The sequence below is a fragment of the Schistocerca gregaria genome, chromosome 5 (genome assembly GCF_023897955.1).
Source record: "Schistocerca gregaria isolate iqSchGreg1 chromosome 5, iqSchGreg1.2, whole genome shotgun sequence".
NCBI lineage: Eukaryota > Metazoa > Arthropoda > Insecta > Orthoptera > Acrididae > Schistocerca > Schistocerca gregaria.
The window spans coordinates 235732660-235751400 of record NC_064924.1 but is presented as its reverse complement, the minus strand read 5'-3'; the positions used below and the strand labels follow the sequence as shown (position 1 = coordinate 235751400).

The 18741-nt window shown below is 42.7% G+C and overlaps 1 protein-coding gene across 6 annotated transcripts in view; it reads right to left on the bottom strand.

The window, feature by feature from the left end:
* Positions 1–18741, bottom strand: part of LOC126272075 (high affinity cAMP-specific and IBMX-insensitive 3',5'-cyclic phosphodiesterase 8) — a 1931196-nt gene that overhangs the window by 298588 nt on the left and 1613867 nt on the right. The gene's annotated exons all lie outside the window — the stretch shown is intronic.

Genomic DNA, 18741 nt, shown 5'->3' with positions numbered 1-18741 from the left:
AATAATAAGCTGTGATTGGTTTTATATGTGTAACAGAGTTGGGTTAGAATCTATTTAATTTCTCAGTTATCAAGAAATTAGTTATAAAGGGGATAGGAAGGGTTGCTGTTTAGGAAGGGGGAGTGGTTTAGGAGAGGGGAGAGGCATGATGACGTTATGTGTTTGTCTCTCTATTCAGGCAATCAAACAGTCAAGAGTCAAAATTGGTTCAGAACGCTGTCGCTCTCCTCCAATTGCCCAGAATGCCTACTTATTTCGTACTTAAAGGAAATGGTAACTCCTTTTTTTAAAAAGAACATAGTTCATCAGAATGGTAATAACAGAAGGATAAGTTTCATTTTCAGATGGCATAGATAGCAGCGAGTATTATACCTAGAGGGCATTCGATAGTATATCTAGGAAGACATGATGTTTTTTGCTCGGTAGGCCACATGAAGGACTGCGCAATAGAGACCCCAATAAACATTGACCGCCATTTTCAATAGTTTTTGTTGTTCTTAGAGATGATTTTGTGTTTTGTGCAGCATTTGTAAACATTATGGGTTCCGTGCATTTAGGTTCTGGATAATATATTAAGGATAAATGATACTTATAAATGGTAGAAATATCGAAATTTTTTATGACTTAATTACATTCTATAGTCTTTCCTGATTTCATTTTATATGTACGCTATAGGGTTTCAAATAAAAAATGACCTACATGTACCAAATTTTAAAGTTACGGTCATGTATGCCACCACGCCTCCTTTATTTCTGTTACAGAAACCAGTATTATTTTGAAAAGAACTGTGAACTTTCTATTTCCAGCGATTATACGTATGATACATTGTATATGTTGATAACAGTACGGGTCTCTAGTGTCTGTAAATGATTATCTTTGCTAGTGTTTACATTTGTTTCGCTGAAGCAGTGTGTTCACGTGTTACTGAATGTTTGTTGCCCAAGTGCTACATGTACACTCCTGGAAATGGAAAAAAGAACACATTGACACCGGTGTGTCAGACCCACCATACTTCCTCCGGACACTGCGAGAGGGCTGTACAAGCAATGATCACACGCACGGCACAGCGGACACACCAGGAACCGCGGTGTTGGCCGTCGAATGGCGCTAGCTGCGCAGCATTTGTGCACCGCCGCCGTCAGTGTCAGCCAGTTTGCCGTGGCATACGGAGCTCCATCGCAGTCTTTAACACTGGTATCATGCCGCGACAGCGTGGACGTGAACCGTATGTGCAGTTGACCGACTTTTAGCGAGGGCGTATAGTGGGCATGCGGGAGGCTGGGTGGACGTACCGCCGAATTGCTCAACACGTGGGGCGTGAGGTCTCCACAGTACATCGATGTTGTCGCCAGTGGTCGGCGGATGGTGCACGTGCCCGTCGACCTGGGACCGGACTGCAGCGACGCACGGATGCACGCCAAGACCGTAGGATCCTACGCAGTGCCGTAGGGGACCGCACCGCCACTTCCCAGCAAATTAGGGACACTGTTGCTCCTGGGGTATCGGCGAGGACCATTGGCAACCGTCTCCATGAAGCTGGGCTACGGTCCTGCACACCGTTAGGCCGTCTTCCGCTCACGCCCCAACATCGTGCAGCCCGCCTCCAGTGGTGTCGCGACAGGCGTGAATGGAGGGACGAATGGAGACGTGTCGTCTTCAGCGATGAGAGTCGCTTCTGCCTTGGTGCCAATGATGGTCGTATGCGTGTTTGGCGCCGTGCAGGTGAGCGCCACAATCAGGACTGCATACGACCGAGGCACACAGGGCCAACACCCGGCATCATGGTGTGGGAAGCGATCTCCTACACTGGCTGTAGACCTCTGGTGATCGTCGAGGGGACACTGAATAGTGCACGGTACATCCAAACCGTCATCGAACCCATCGTTCTACCATTTCTAGACCGGCAAGGGAACTTGCTGTTCCAACAGGACAATGCACGTCCGCATGTATCCCGTGCCACCCAACGTGCTCTAGAAGGTGTAAGTCAACTACCCTGGCCAGCAAGATCTCCGGATCTGTCCCCCATTGAGCATGTTTGGGACTGGATGAAGCGTCGTCTCACGCGGTCTGCACGTCCAGCACGAACGCTGGTCCAACTGAGGCGCCAGGTGGAAATGGCATGGCAAGCCGTTCCACAGGACTACATCCAGCATCTCTACGATCGTCTCCATGGGAGAATAGCAGCCTGCATTGCTGCGAAAGGTGGATATACACTGTACTAGTGCCGACATTGTGCATGCTCTGTTGCCTGTGTCTATGTGCCTGTGGTTCTGTCAGTGTGATCATGTGATGTATCTGACCCCAGGAATGTGTCAATAAAGTTTCCCCTTCCTGGGACAATGAATTCACGGTGTTCTTATTTCAATTTCCAGGAGTGTATTTGTGGAAGTACACACCCTTTAGTGTGCAATAAATACGAACTATGCACGCATCAAGAAATTCCGTGGTAACCAGTTCACAAGCAAAGCAAGCCACATTGTTGAAAATAACCTATGTACCAGTTCTTCAGGGAAATTTCCACATGGCACGCCTCCCCGTGATTCAAATTTTTGTGTTAACAATGACGCTGTTTGTAGTGGATTTGTTGTTGTTGATGTGGGCATCTTATCTTCTTTGATAAAGGATGTGACGAAATGTAAACAATATCATGGTGTAGGCTGTCTGGAAATAACTTAACATCAAAGTAGCAGGAAGGGTTTAGCGTCAAAATTAGTTGTTCTGTGTAGATCCTGTAATAAATCTACCTAGAAAATGACTTCAAATATTGTGTATAATTCATATGATGTGAATGTTTAGTTACTGTATGCAATGGATGCAATAGGAAAAGGTGAAAAAGCTGCTTAAACGTTTTGTGGTTTGATGGACCTTCCTCCTCCTCCCAGTAGGTTCAGAAAGTACATAAAAATACTTTTAGGTGCCTTGACGGTTGTGTCTAAAGTATCTATGAAACGTGCAGTAGAAGAAACTGTAAATATTAGTGGAACCAAGGACATTGCTGTTGCACTTGATGGGGCATGGCAACGTCGAGGACAACGTATCTTGAATGGTGTTGTAAGTGCTATTTCCCTGGAGAATGGGAAATTTGTTGATGTTGAGTGCTTATCTAAGTACTGCCACACCTGCCATGTTAAAACTGATGAACATAGTGAACTTCAGTGTTCTAAGAATTATGATGGTTACAGTGGAGGTATGGAGTGTGATGGAGCTCTAAAAATATTTCAGACGTCGTTGCCTGTTTATAGCGTTAGATATACAAAGTACTTAGGCGATGGGGATTCTAAAGCTTTCAATAAAATTAATGAGTTCAACGTTTATTGTAATACATTGGCAACAGAACTTGAGTGCTCTGGACATGTGCAAAAGAGTATGGGTGCTAGATTGAGGAAGTTACGAAGAGAAATGAAAGGAAAGTTTCTCTCTGATGGAAAATCTCTGTCTGACCGAGGAAGATTGACAGAAACTGAAATAGAGCATCTTCAGAGTTATTATGGACTGGCCATTAGACGAAGTGCACCTCTGAATGATCTTAAGGCAATGAGAAAAGCTATATGGGCCATCTACTTTCATAAGTTGTACACAGATGAATACCCTGTTCGCGGACTTTGCCCTAAAGGAGCAGATTCATGGTGCGGTTACCAAAAAGCAAAAGAACGTGGTCAAATATACCATCATAAGCATTCTCTTCCTGAGCCTCTTATGAATGAAATAAAGCTAATTTTTAGAGACCTGAATCGCCCTGTTTTGCTCAGTGAATGTCTTCATGGGGACACTCACAATACAAATGAAAGTTTAACCATTGCGTATGGGAAAGATTACCCAAGAGTGTTTTTGTAGCACTAAATACATTAAAAGTTGGTGTACTAGATGCAGTGATATGTTTCAATGATGGAGTGATAGGAATGTTGGAAGTACTGAGAAATTTAGGCATAAACCGTGGCTCTAATATGGAAGATCAATTGCTTCTGTGTGACAGACAATGGGTGCATGAAGCTGAAAGATTCGCTCTTTAAGTTACCAAAGAAGCAAGAAGTGCTAAAAGGACTGCCAAGAGGAAGTTTGAAGGCAAAGATATGCTGCAGGATGAAGACTATGTTTCAGGAATATTCTGAGGCACAGTTTAATTGGACTCATATCTTCATTCATAATTTACTGCAAGTTTTATTTTTCAGAATTCAGGTACAAACATTTCCTAAAGTTTATAAAGCATTGCTATAGTTTTTTCCGTAACTTACAAGAGTCCATATGTATGTAGTAGACCTAAGGTTTATTGCAGAATCAACTAAATTACAGAAAAAATAAAATTTTTACTAACAAAAATTATAAAAAGGTGAGATGTGATATTTTTTATCCTTGTAATATAATTAATAGGTGGAATTAAATGGGTCTAGTACCTCAGTCATCATGTCTTGCACAACTGGTAAAAATATGGTCTCCTTCAAATGTATAACATTGGATTAAATGGTACCTAAATTGAGAAAGCATTTTGCAAAAAAAATTGCATAAATTTCTTAGTAATTTTTTAATAATTCTAACCAGATCCAAAATTATTCAAAATACTTCTGTTTAGAAAGTGTGCTGCATTACCTGATATCAACAAAAATGTGTGAAACATATATATTATAAACAATGCCTGAAAGAAATAAGTGCTGATTTTTACATAATATTGAGCCTGAAAAATACCCTGTGCCCTTAAAGCTATTTGGAATATATTGTTAATTCTTAAGACAGAATTATATGGTGCGTAAAATGCTATGTCTGGTTAAAATGCTATATATTTTAGAACAATTTATATAACATGTGATAATGTGATACGTTAAGCTATAGATCTTTGGTTGTGCATCCTCTTGTACCTTAAAATAAAAGGAGGTCTTTTACCAAGGAACTGAGCTTCTTCAGTGTCTTAATAATTTTACACGTCTTGATTGCAGTTTCAAACATCTTCTATTTCGAAATATATTCAACTAATAACTGGTGTTTGATAATTATTCTGGTTAATTTGATTTCATTTACTGATTATTGGGTGTAGTAGAGACAGACGATTAAACACGACAATTACAAGATTTTGTCGATTCCAAAGCTTTTAAATTTCAATAGAATATTTGTTAGTAGGTACATGACCATCTTGTAGCTTGGAACCTGTTTCCTCATTTGTGGAAACCTTCATTTACTGGAGTAATTTTTGTAGTTTCATAGAAAGGTGCAGCACATAACAAGTGAATGCCATCGTTTAACAAAATATATTAAACCTCTCTTACAGTGTTGACTAGAGACGAAAGTCAGAAAAGTTAGAAAGGTACAACACATTCCCCTGCTATTATTATTCAAAAATATTTTTACACTTTCAGCTATTTAATACACACTGATGACAGCAAAGGCACTTCGAAAATTGTTTGGGTGTGTGATAAAGGAAGAACAGTGCATTTATGACAACAGGTGGCGTACTTTAAATACTAGTATTGGCTTAATGGGCCGTTTAAAATCAACAGTTAGCATAAGAAAGAAGGAGATTTCACAATAAAGCTCAGTTTGAGATTGTGTGAAGGAAACGTAGAGCACACCCAGCTCACGTTGAAAAGCACAGCTTCTCTGCGAAATACGGCTGACAAGTGTAGATCGCATCGCCAGCTACGGCACGGGGAGATATATATCGTCCGTCACTTGTAGAAAGCTTATTTGTAAATCAGCCGTACGCCTTGTATGAAAGCTGTTACTCGACGACATGTGATATACGATCAGCGGCCACTGAAAGGTGTGTTTGGAGTTACTGTCACGACGCAAGGTCTTTGAATAACGGTGATTTATAAGTGACATTATCCTTAGCCACTCGGTAGCATTAACATAGCTGATGGTCTCTAAACTGCCACGCCACACCTCTTGACACATCTTGTTTGCGAGAACAGCTAAAGAGACATACATTTTTCCTGCAACTTATAAGGTGATTTAGAATAGAATAATCTTCCATCAAGAATCTGTGACTTTGAAGGGAGACTCATGGAAAATTTGGGAGCGGGACTCGGATGTCCTAATTGGTAACGCGATGTTCACGGATAACAGGGAACCGTGTTTGAGACTCGTTCAGGCCGATAGTTTAACTTCTCACCCGTATGAACATCGAATCAAATATTCTGCTTAAGGCAAAATAATTAATTATTATTCACATCTGAGAGATAAGTACCACAATAAATACTAAGTATAGAAAAACGTGAGAACTGGAAGGCCTAAGTGATAACAAGGGTTACGGAATAGACGAAATTCTATCAGAAATGTTAAGATCCTTGGGAGGTGCGCCATGACAAAAGTATTCTACCTGAATGTATGAGTTGTGCGAAATACCGCCGATCTTTATGTGTAACGTATCAATTCCATTTCCAGCAGTTCGAAAGAAGGCATATGCTGACAGGTGTCAATAGTACCTAACCATAAGTTTAATAAGCTATGGATGGAAAAACTGACAATTATTTACGGAATTATGAAAAACTTGTAGAAACCTGGGAGAATATCAGTTTAGGTCCCAGGGATATTTGGGAACACGCGAGGCAGTACTGATCATACGGCTTGTCTTACAGGACAGGTTAAAGAAAGCCAACTCTGGATCAATATCATTTGTAGATTTAGGGAAGAATTTTGACAATCTTGATTTGGCTACACTCTTCGAAACGTTGAAGGTTGCAGGGTTAAAATGCAGCTAGCATAAGGTTATTTACAACTTGTACAGAAAGCAGCAGTTACAAGAGTCGAAGAACAGAGTTATACCCCATACCAAACGTTATTCAGTCTGTACATAGAGCAAGATGTAAAACATCTGGAAAGCGAATTAAAATTCATGGAGAAGAAATAAAAACATCGAGGTTTGTCGACGACATTGTAAATCTGTCAGAGACGGAAAAGGGCTTGGAAGAGCAGTTGACAAGAATGGATAGTGTCTTGAAGAGAGGCTATAAGATGAATACCAACAAAGGTAAAACAAGAGCAATGGAATGTAGTCGAATTAAATCAGATGATGCTGAGGGAATTAGATTAGGAAATGGGGAAATAAAAGTAGTACATGTGTTTTGCTTTTTGAGTAGCAAAATGAGTCACAACGGGAGAAGTAGAGAGGATTTAAAATGCAGATTGAAAATGGAAAAATAGGCATTGCTGAAAGAGAGGAATATGTTAACATCTAATGTTAATTTTAGCATTAAGAAGTCTTTTCTGGAGGTATTTGTTGGAGTGTAGCCTTGTACGTAAGTGAAACGTGGGCGATAAGCCGTCAAGACAACAAGAGAACAGAAGCTTTTGAAATGCCGTGCTACAGGAGAATGCTGAACATTAGATGGGTAGATAGCAACAGGGGCGGAGGTTAAAAGCTATAGAAAGGGACCGAAGTATGAATATAGTAAACTGGTTCAAACCGTTATACGTTGCATTAGTTATTCGGAGATGAGTGGGCTTGCACGGGATAGAGTATCATGGAAAGCTGCACGAAAGGAGTCTTCGGACTAAGGACGACAACAGCAGCAACAACAGAATTCTAACGAAGTGACGCCAAGACGACAAACCGATTTTGAATAATTTCAGTGAACTATCTGAGGCCAACTCGGATATAACATCTCAAAAACATTCTGTTTATACGTGTAAGGTCCAAAACTTAAAACTTTCCAAGAAATCGAAGAGTTGGCAATTTTAGTCAGTTGCACGTACTTTTAAGAATGGAAATCTTTATTAAAAGAAAACATATGGAAAGACATGCATTCAGATCACAATCGAATTTCATGGGTCGCACTTCTTGAAATGCTTTTTCTCTTTGGCAAGAGAACGAAAACAATGGTGAAATTTGGGTGCTGAAAAATAAGGTTTATTGTGAAACACGTAGAAAGAGCTGCAAGCCTGCGAACTTGGGCGTCATGTATTTGGTCCTCGGTGCAGACTGCATGTTTATTGTATTTTATTTTACTGACAAAATGTCAAACAGTGAGGTGCTGGCTGGAGTGGCCGAGCGGCTCTAGGCGCTGCAGTCTGGAACCGCGCGACCACTACGGTCGCAGGTTCGCATCCTGCCTCGGGCATGGATGTGTGTGATGTTCTTAGGTTAGCTCTAGGGGACTGATGACGTCAGAAGTTAAGTCCCAAAGTGCTCAGAGCCATTTTGAACCAAACGGTGAGGTCATCGATTCCATCGGATTAGGGAAGAATTGGGAAGGAAGTCAGCCGTGCCCTTTCAAAGGAATCACCCCGGCATTTGTCTGTAGCGATTTAGGAAAATTACGGGAAACCTAAATCAGGACGGCCGGACGCTGGTTTGAACCGTCGTCCACCAGTATGCAAGTCTAGTGTGCTAACCACTGCGTCACCTCGCTCGGTACTTATAGTTGGAATCTACATTTTCCCTTTCCCTGAAAATAATGACACGTGATGCAATAGAGTATGTGAACACAAGACGTTTATCGGAGTTGAGTTACCGACGCTTAATAAAAAGTCATCGCAAGTATTAACGTATTTTTACAAGAGAGTACATATGAAAGAATTTTCGTCTGAGAATCCTATCAGGAGACAGTAGATGGTTACCTCATATGGTTACTGTAATTAGTTGAAGCCGGTGCGCAGTTTTCTTTGATATAGAGCACCGAAATGTTTTCGTAACGCCTGCTGTCTCTGGTTTCTTGTGCCCCATCGTTTTACTGTGGGGACTCGCTCTGTAGTGAACAAATATATGAGAAAAGAAAACACATACAATCCACGAAAGGCACTCAGTTTACATCGAGGATCAAGGAAGTGTCTGCAAAATTCGTAGGTACGTAAGCAAACGGCTTTTTCCTCGTTCACAGTAAAACATATATTTTATTTAGAGTAATAGTAAGTAACTTGTTTAACAGGTTAATTCTCTAATCAAAGAACAAACAAAAATTAGATTCGAGTACACGCTTACAGATTTGACTGGGATTTAAACGTTGCCACCATTCCAAAAAGGTTCGGAACTAGATTAGTAACAAATGAAGCAATGTTAAGATGGTGCTTATAATGCTCCAGGCGTTCTATTTAGTCTCCCTCCACTTCAGTATAACGACAGTGCGTCCACACAACCATGTGAAACTGTCAGAAAAGTAATTTTTTGGGATGATGTTGAACTTGCACGTCACATTGGCTTGAATGTCGATTACATCGTCAAAACGTTGACCCTTTGTGTGTATTTCTGCCCTTTTTGCCACTTTGTGGTACGTTGGCACTGTTAACAGCAAGTCTCGTCACTCGTCACGTTTTTTGCACAAAAAGAGGTTTGGGTTTTTATTTCAATCGAGTCCTGGCAGGCGTTCAGGCGTTTTTGTTCGAGACTCACGGTGTGTGGGACAAACTTTACGAACATTTTTATAGTCTTTAAATCGTTTTGGAGGATGTCTTGAACACTTGGTTTAGAGATATCGCTCCATTTCATTTTAAGTCGTATGTTTACCATTGATAAGGTACGTCTACTACACGACAGCCAACAAGCGGCTAGCGGGTAGAAGTATGCGCATTTAATCCACCTTGCCCCAGCTAATACCTGTTACGCTAAAGAGCGTAGTTACTAGTTAAATTTTCTGATGGTAATGGTTAAGATTAACAGTCAAAGCTAAACTTACTTCAAATTCCTAGCCATGGCCAATTATGTTACATGCGAATTTTCCGTGTTTCTTGCCATACTTCCACAGCGGTGCATTTCCGACCTATAGTTTGTAGCTCGATTCGGCGTTCCGTAACCTGCTCTGATCTTACTAACAGGTTTGCTTCATCCACTCTGTATCTGCAGTGGATTGAAACACACTTCTCTGCAAAACTTAAAGACTAGATAAAAAAATACGATAACATACTAACTACTGGGTGGAAATGAATGAAAGTGCGGGAGCATTTTGCCAGAGATATCTCAGTTGTACACAGAAAGGTGGACGTCACGTGGTGTGAGGGCATTGTGACTTAAGCGCCAAATGGAGCTGGTCCCACAACTCGAGACAGTTACAGAAACATGAAAAGATAGTGTGTGTCAATTAGCGAGCAGTTATGGTGCACTGTGGTGGTGTTCTTCAATAAAACGTGGCTCGGAAGCAACATATGGATAACTTTATACACAGAAGAATAATCGGAAAACTGGAAGAAGGACGAAATGTGACGACTGTAGCCCAAGAGTTTGGTATTCTTCATAGCACTGTTTCACTTGCACGGGAGCGTACCGAACCATAGCTACTACTCCCCGAAGAGAGGAGATTGTCGACCATGGTCAACTGCAGTAGCTGATGGAAGTTACATTGTGTAACAGCAAGGGATGCTCTGTTTGCCCCATGACCAGTAGGTTCTGATCCATTGAGACTCGCATGTCAGTGGCACCGTTTGACATGATGCCAGGGGTCCGTGATTAGTAGATCGAAACTTAGCGCAGGGAATAGACTCCTCCATGTTTCTATTGGCAAGGGAGTGCCGACTCTGGCTTCTAATCGAGATCTACATTTATACTCCGCAAGCCGCCATACGGTGCATGGCGGAGGGTTCCTTGAACTACTGCTGCTCATTCTCTACTTCGGTTCGCCTTGTAAAAGGAGCAGGAAAAACGGATATCTATATGCTTCCGTACTAATCCTCAGTGCTCTTCTCTTGTCTCCGTGGCCGTTACATGAGATTTGCATAGCTGGTGGTAAGATCGTTCTGCAGTACGTCGCAAATGATGGTTCTGTAAACGTTCTCAATAATGTTTCGCGAAAAGAACTTATCTTCGCTCCAAGGATTCCAATTTCAGTTTAAAAAGGATCTCTGTAATCCTCGGGTGGTGATCGAACCTACCGCTAAGAAATTTAGCAGCACATCTCTGAACAGATTCGATGTCTTCGTTGAATTTGACATGATAATAATGCCAAACACTGTAACAGAAATCATTAATTGGTTGCATCGGTGTTCTGCAGGCGGTCACATTTTAGACGAGCTACATTTACCTAGAATTATCACAATAAACCGAAGTCCACCATTCAGCTTCACTACATCCGACCTTACCTGCTAGTTCCATTTCATGTTGTTATAGAACGTTACACCCAGTATTTAATCGACGTGATTTTGTCTGGAAGCACACCAATAATACTGCAGTCAAATACTAGAGGGTTGTTTTTTCTACTCCTCTGCATTAACTTGCATTTTTCCACATTTACAACAAGCTATTCATCCCATCAAATACAAATTATATCCAAATCATTATCCTCATACTGTCACCCAACGACGAAATTTTGCAGTATACTACAGCGTCATCAGCAAACAGTCGCAACTGATGGTCACCCTGTCCGTCACCTCGTTTATACGTATGGAGAACAAAGTTGGTCCTATCACAGTTTTCTGGAGGACGCCTAACGATACTTCCTTCTCTGATCAGGATACAGGATCACGCACTGAGTTTTACTATTCAAAAAGTCTTCTAGGTACTCACGTGTCTGGGAACTTAGTCTCTATTCAATAAATGCTTCATAGAGTTCTTGCCGCATCAGATTTGTACTCAGTCTCGAGCTTTCGACTAATTTGTCCGTTTTCATTGTCAGAAGATTTCAGCAGATTGTTAGTTACTTTATTATCACGAAGTCACGCAATTTGTATATATTATATAGGTGTCTGCAGCCATATAACATTGACAGCGAGGCTGATTTCCTTCCATGGTGGACAACTAGGCTGATTTCTCTGTTGCCTTTCGGCACCTAGCGTCCGTCTGAAGCACATTAAGGATGTAGCTACAGTACTGTTAAAAGCTTTTGTTAAACATTCTCATGTCAAGGGCTTCTTTCTTGGCAGAATCGTAGGTAGCCCCACGGAATAACATTTCTGTTTTATCAATCATAAACTTATGTTTGTTGTGGAGGCTGTGATCAGTACAGAACACCGATGTAATTAAATGTCGCGATTTAAAATCTGCATGGAAACAGGTGCCTGATGATGACATGGGACACAAAAATAAGATGCCTCATCCACCATCGAACGAAATTACCTTCGTTGTCAGTGTAAGTCGTTGAAAGACATCGACATAATTTACAGTGGCATATGGAAGTTTCGTGACTTCGTGACGTCGTGACATTTGTACCTGTACACTTTTCGTGAACAGATCCAACATGTGATGCAGCCGCCACAAAGACTGCTTTCTCCAGGACCAGAAACGAAGAAAAAAGAGAGAGACAGAGAGAGAGAGAGAGAGAGAGAGAGAGAGAGAGAGAGAGAGTGAGAAATTAATTCTCGTAATCTGATTGCTGATTCACGTTGCTGGAAAGATAACTAGTCGATTTACACCGTGCCCGGCCCTGTTAGTTATTTAACTTAAAAGTCCACTAATTAAAAGACGTAATTTGAGCATGTAAACTAATTTTCTACGACCATTAAACCACACTGACGTCATGCCTTCACCTAGCGTACCATAGGGAGGGGGGGGGCTAAATAAATTTCCCATTACCGATTAATGAATACAATAAATCTGCAGGACGGCGGGTTGCCTTGAATTTTCTAGCCGTCAGTTCCAGGTATGTCCTGTAGAGGTAATCGCGCAGGAACGCCAATTTGGAGTGACTTGCGATTCGTTGGCGCCTGCACGGGCCTTGCAACCTAATCTTGACATAGTTAATACACGTCTCCTTCCCCTTCCAGTTAAGTCGAAATGGAGCACCTTATCGTGTATCGCGGAGTTCGAATGTTGGTGAGCGCTCGTGTTAATGAAACTACGGAGAGAACAGCTCTCGGCCTGCAGTGATTCGTAGATGCAAAACGAGCCGCGACTTAAGTAGTAGTAACGCCGAAGTGGCCGCCACCTTAGCGCAGACTGCTCTCTCAACACTTGGGAATAGTCTCGCTCACCGTTCGATTGCTATCGTGTTACTATCAACACAAACACGGATACTGTACGACCACAACGGTTATGCGAATTCCCACGCTTGCATCAAGTTTCGAAGGTACGACCGCAGTAATGTAGCCCGCAATATGTTGGCGTCTCTGCTCCTGTTTTTGCTCCTCAGCTCTTGTTGTTTACTGTTAATGTGATCTAGGTGGAATTCTCGCAGGTATTCTAACTCTCTCTGTCTAGCGTTCAGTTCTCGATTTTACTGCTTTTTGAATTTCGTGTATATTTGTCATTTATGTTTCCTGGCCTAAGGCAGGATAGAAGCTCGCCCTTTTGGTCAACTTTAGTGGAGAAACTGCCCACCTCCTCCTGCCCCCTTCTCTGTCCTTCTCCTCCGATCCGTGTCTCTGTACATCTGCTACTCTCCCCTCTGTACATCTGCTTTTTTGTCTGTCCATCTCATTCTCTCCCCTTCTAACCCAATCTCCTCCATCTACTTTCATTTTCCATCTCCTCTCCCTCTTGAACATCTCCTTCTCTCCCTTCTCTCTGTCCATCTCCTCCTCCCTCCTATCTCTGTCCACCTTCTGCTTTCCCCTCTCTCTCTGTGCATCTTCTCCAGTCCCTTCTCCCTCCACGTCACCAACCTCGCCCCAATAGGAGGCTCGTTGAATTTTTTTCCAGATCATGACTTATATGTATACCAAACTTGACAGAATTCTTTCCATGGGTTGAGAATGGGCTTCCTGCCCTTGGCCATGCCAGAGTATGCACATGTCAAATATATTTCAGATATATTTAGCATATTTAACGCTATTTGTACATATATTTCACCTGTATCTGTAGCGAATTTCACCATGCAATTTCGTTTTCAAGCAGCTCAATGATTCTGACGACGTTTCGTACAATGATATACAGTCATCAAAAACGTTTTGCGTCAACTAGGTACCTAGAGTTCCGGAACAGTAAATTGAAACAGAGATAAACATAAACATCATTTCCGCCCTCTTTATTGCTCATGAAAACCAAACTCATCAGTGAAGAGAACGTGATGCCAATCCTGAGCGGTCTATTTGACATGTTGTTGGGCCCATCTGAACCGCGCTGCATGGTGTCGTGGTTGCAAAGATGGACCTTGCCATGGAAATCGGGAGTGAAGTTGCGCATCATGCAGCCTGTTGGGCACACTTTGAGTCGTAACATGACGTCCTGTCGCTGCAAGAAAAGCATTATTCAACACGGTGGCGTTGCCGTCAGAGTCCCTCCGAGCCGTATCCATAGGTAGCGGTCATCCGCTGCAGTAGTAGCCCTTGGGCGGCCTGAGCGAGGCATGTCATCGACAGTTCTTGTCTCTCTGTATCTCCTCCATGTCCGAACAACATCGCTTGGTTCACTACGAGACGCCTGGACACTTCCCTTGTTGAGATCCCTTCCTGGCCTGGCAGAAAGTAACAAAGCATACGCGATCGAACCGTGGTATTGGCCGTCTAGGCCGGCCGGAGTGGCCGAGGGGTTCTAGGCGCTACAGTCTGCAGCTGCGCGACCGCTACGGTCGCAGGTTCGAATCCTGCCTCAGGCATGGTGTGTGTGATGTCCTTAGGTTAGTTAGGTTTAAGTAGTTCTAAGAACTAGGGGACTGATGACCTTAGAAGTTAAGTCCCATAGTGCTCAGAGCCATTTGAACCATTTTTGACCGTCTAGGCATGGTTGAACTACAGACAACATCAACCTCCTTCCTGGTGGAATGACTGGAATTTATCGGCTGTCAGACCCCCGCCGACTAATAGACACTGCGCACGCGTGCTTGTTTACATCTTTGGGCGGGTTAGTGACATCTCTGAACATTCAAATGGCTCTGAGCACTATGGGACTTAACTTGTAAGGTCATCAGTCGCCTAGAACTTAGAACTAATTAAAGCTCACTAACCTAGGGACATCACACACATCCATGCCCGAGGCAGGATTCGAACCTGTGACCCTAGCGGTCTCTCGGTCCCAGACTGTAGCGCCTAGAACCGCACGGCCACTCCGTCCGGCTCTGAACAGTCAAAGGGACTGTGTCTGTGACACAATATCCACAGTCAATGTCTATCTTCAAGAGTTCTGGGAACTGGGGAGCTGCAAATCTTTTTTTGATGTGTGTGATTTGGACGCACGTCCAGTGGTATATTTGGCTAATGTCGACACATTGTGCTATGATTAGAGCTAGTAGTAAAGAAATAATAAATTGAATCGTCATGCTTGTTGCGGCAGTTTTTCAGTCATCTCTATGTTTGTGACATCATTACTCTTGCACAAAAGTCGTACAGGTATATATTTTTGGAGATGGATTCAGCGACATATGTGTATACAGTCTGTGGAATGTGTTGTTAATAGAGTATGTAGCAAAGTTGTAATAAACTTAAACGTCATGCATGATGCGGCAGTTTTTCATGCATCTGATTGTTTATGACCTCATATCTTCTGAAGTATGTGTAGTACAATGATAACACTATGTAGTTATATTCCGTGCTATATGTGCAAACTGCAAAATGTATCACGAACACAGGGTGCAGTAAAGAAGTAATAAATTACTACCCATACCTCGTACGGTAACCTTACTGATCAAACAGCGAAAAAATAGTAGAGAAAAAAATTCACAAAAGTTTGGAATTATGTGTAGAATTCGTTGCAAGTAGCTAAGCGCTCTGATAGTCAAATACTGGGCGACAAAATCTGTGAATTCATGCTTCACAGGTTACGCTTCCTTTACACCCTCATCCCCACCCTTTTGATAGGTGGTGATTCTTACCCACACAGCGATTATTGCTTGATAGTAATCTACATGTGTATCAAACCTGTGGGAGGAGATGCGGAAAACACACACACACATACGCCAAGGTGACAGAACTGGTGAGATGTCTTCCAATATTGTATCGGTTCTCCTTCGGCACGGCGTAGGGCAGCATCTCGCCATAGCATGGGCTCAAGTCGTTGGAAGTCCTCTGGAGAAACACTGAACCATGCCGCCTATATAGCCGACCATAATTGCGAATGTGTTGCCGATGCAGAATTTTGTGCACGAACTGACCACTACATCATGTTCCATAAATTTTCTGTGGGATTCATGACCGGCGATCTGGTTGGCCAGGCCATTCGCTCGAATTGTCCAGAATGTTCTTCAAATCAGTCTCGAACGATTTTGGCCCAGTGGCATGACATCGTTGTTTGCGAAAGTGAAGTCCGTGAGTGGCTGCAAATGATCTGCAAGTAGCCGCACATAAACATTTCCAGTCAATGATCGGTTCATTTGGGCCAGAGGACCCTGTCTGTTCCTTGTAAACCCAGTACACACCATTATGGGGCCACCACCAGCTTGCACAATGCCTTGTTGACAGCTTGGGTTCGTGGAGTTTGCACCACACTCTGATCCATCCATCAGCTCTTACCAAATGAAATGGGGGCTCATCTGACCAGACCACGGTTTTCCAGTCATCTAGGGACTAAGAGGTGTAGTCACGAGCCCAGGAGAGGCGTTGTAGGTGATGTTAAATATCCATTATCGCCTAATTTCGCCGCACTGTCCTAACGGATACGTTCTTTGTACGTCTCACATTGATTCCTGTGGTTATTTCACGCACTGTTGATTGTCTATTAGCACTGACATCTCTATGCAACCGCCAATACTCTCGGTCGTTGAGTGAAAGCCGTCGCCACTGCCTTTTGCGTGATGAGAGGAAATTCCAGAAATTTGGTATTCTCGGCACACTGTTGACACTGAATTACCTAACGATTTCCGAAGCGCAGTGTCCCATGCGTCCAGCTTCAACTGACACTCTGCGTTCTAAGTTTTAATTCCCGTCGTGCGGTCATAGTCATATCGGAAACCTTTTCACATGAATTACGTGAGTACAAATGATAGCTGTGCCAATGCACTTCTATTTTATACCTTGCGTAGGTGATACTGCCGCCATATCTAAATGTCGATATCGCTATACCATGAGTTTTTTGATCTCAGTGTATGAGCAGTGTGGGCCCGATACTCAATTGATGTTCTTTCTCTAGGATCGTCTTTGCTTCTTAACTCTGGACATCGGGAGTGGCGCCCTCGCTATCGACAAAGGTGCTATTCGAGAAGGGTTCGTGATAAGTGAGGTCAGTCAGGAGCTTTAGTTCGTTTTGGAATTGTGAGCAGGTCGAGACTTTTGATGGTGCGGGGCCCAACGGCCAAGGCTGATGACGGCGGAGCGGGTGGTTCACGGGCGTTCACTGTGTGTAATGCCAAGAGGTTTCTTTTAGTGAGCGTCCTAGCCTAGTTTGGAGCCGACGGCTGCTTGGAGCTGTTTTTGACTGATTCCATGCTAGCGGAGGTGGCCCAGTCTCTTGACTATTCTGCGGAGCGGAAGAACGGTCCTGCCCTGCCCAAAGCTAAGAGGATGGCCTTTGGCTCTCGCCTCTCCTCCTCTTGCTGTTTCACCTCCTTGTGGGTTTTGTGTACCTTCATGCATGATCCATCCCACTGTAATAAGGTTATTCGGTATAACTGTTTATTGAAGGCTACTGTCTTGCCTGTCGCCCCTGCCACCCTTTTAAAAAATATTTATTTGTTACTTATTAAAAAACCTGTACTTCGTTTCAGTGGATGAAAGGTGTTTTATAATTAATGGCAGCTGGGTATGAAGTATTATCCTAAATTTAGTGGTCACTGATATTTTTTTGAAATCCCAGGTCTTGCTGCATAGTAAGATTATTGGTTAAAACTGCCCACTGAAGGCTGCGTCCTTGGCTGCCCCCCACACCCATCCTTTTGAAAATAGTTGTTCGTTGGTATTGAAAACTTGTACTTGGTTTCAACATATAACATACGTTTTGTAATTTATGGCAGCTGTGTAGGAGTAATTTTGCTAAGCTCGCTCTGGGCATTAAGTGGTTGCTGATTCCTGCACGTTCCCCCTCCCCGCAAAAAATGTACCTTGTTGCTTAGTAAGGTATAACTTGGTAAAGTTGTTTATAGAAAGCTGCTCTCTTGCCTGTCCCCTTTAAATATATTGTTTGCTGTTTATAGAAATCTGTACTTCTGATTTCAGTGTAATGACAGTTCATTTTTATAACTAATGGTAGCTGTGTATGAGAAATAGCCCTAAACTTCAATGCATTTAGCTGACTTAGATGTGCATTAAGCGATCACCGATTTTACATCGACAAAACTGTTATTGGACGCTGTAGTTTTACCTGCCTCTCTTTAAATATTATCCTTTGTTATTTGGAAAACAACTGTTCTTGGTTTCAATGTAATGAGATGTGTTTTCGTAATTAATAGCAGATGTGTCTGAGACATTGACCTAACTTATCCTGTGAACTTACCCCTGCAGCTGACTATTCAGTCAGCGTTGATTGTTTGTTGAAGGTGCGCACCTTCATATCTATATCATGGCTATTAGTTAAAATCCTGGCAACTGTATGGATAGTATTTGCTTCGTATTGGTCTTAATAAAATTGTTTTTTAGTCTAGTCATGTTGAACGCTGTAATAACCATGTGTGGACTCCAGATCTTCCTTTTGAGGACACCTCCTGAACGTTTCCATCCCAGTTTGACATAACAGTGTTCAAATGAGGATTGCCCAGAACGTAACGCACCGCATTTTTTCTCACTGGGAAACAATGCTACGAATGCAAAACGTTACTTACGTATTATTTGAAGTCTCCTGAGGGAGCGCGCCAAGTTCGCGTCACTTTCGATAGACAGCGTAGCTGCAAGACAGTTTCAAAATGGCGTCTGTAGGTGATGTACGTTACAAGTAACGTGCCGTCATTGAATGTCTCACTGCAGAGAAAGAAACTGTGGGCAATATTCACGAACGCTTGTGCAAACTCTGTGGAGCATCTGCTGTCGACAGAAATGTAATTAGTCGCTGGACAGGGAGGGCGAGGTCATCAGAAGGCGGTTCGGCGGAGC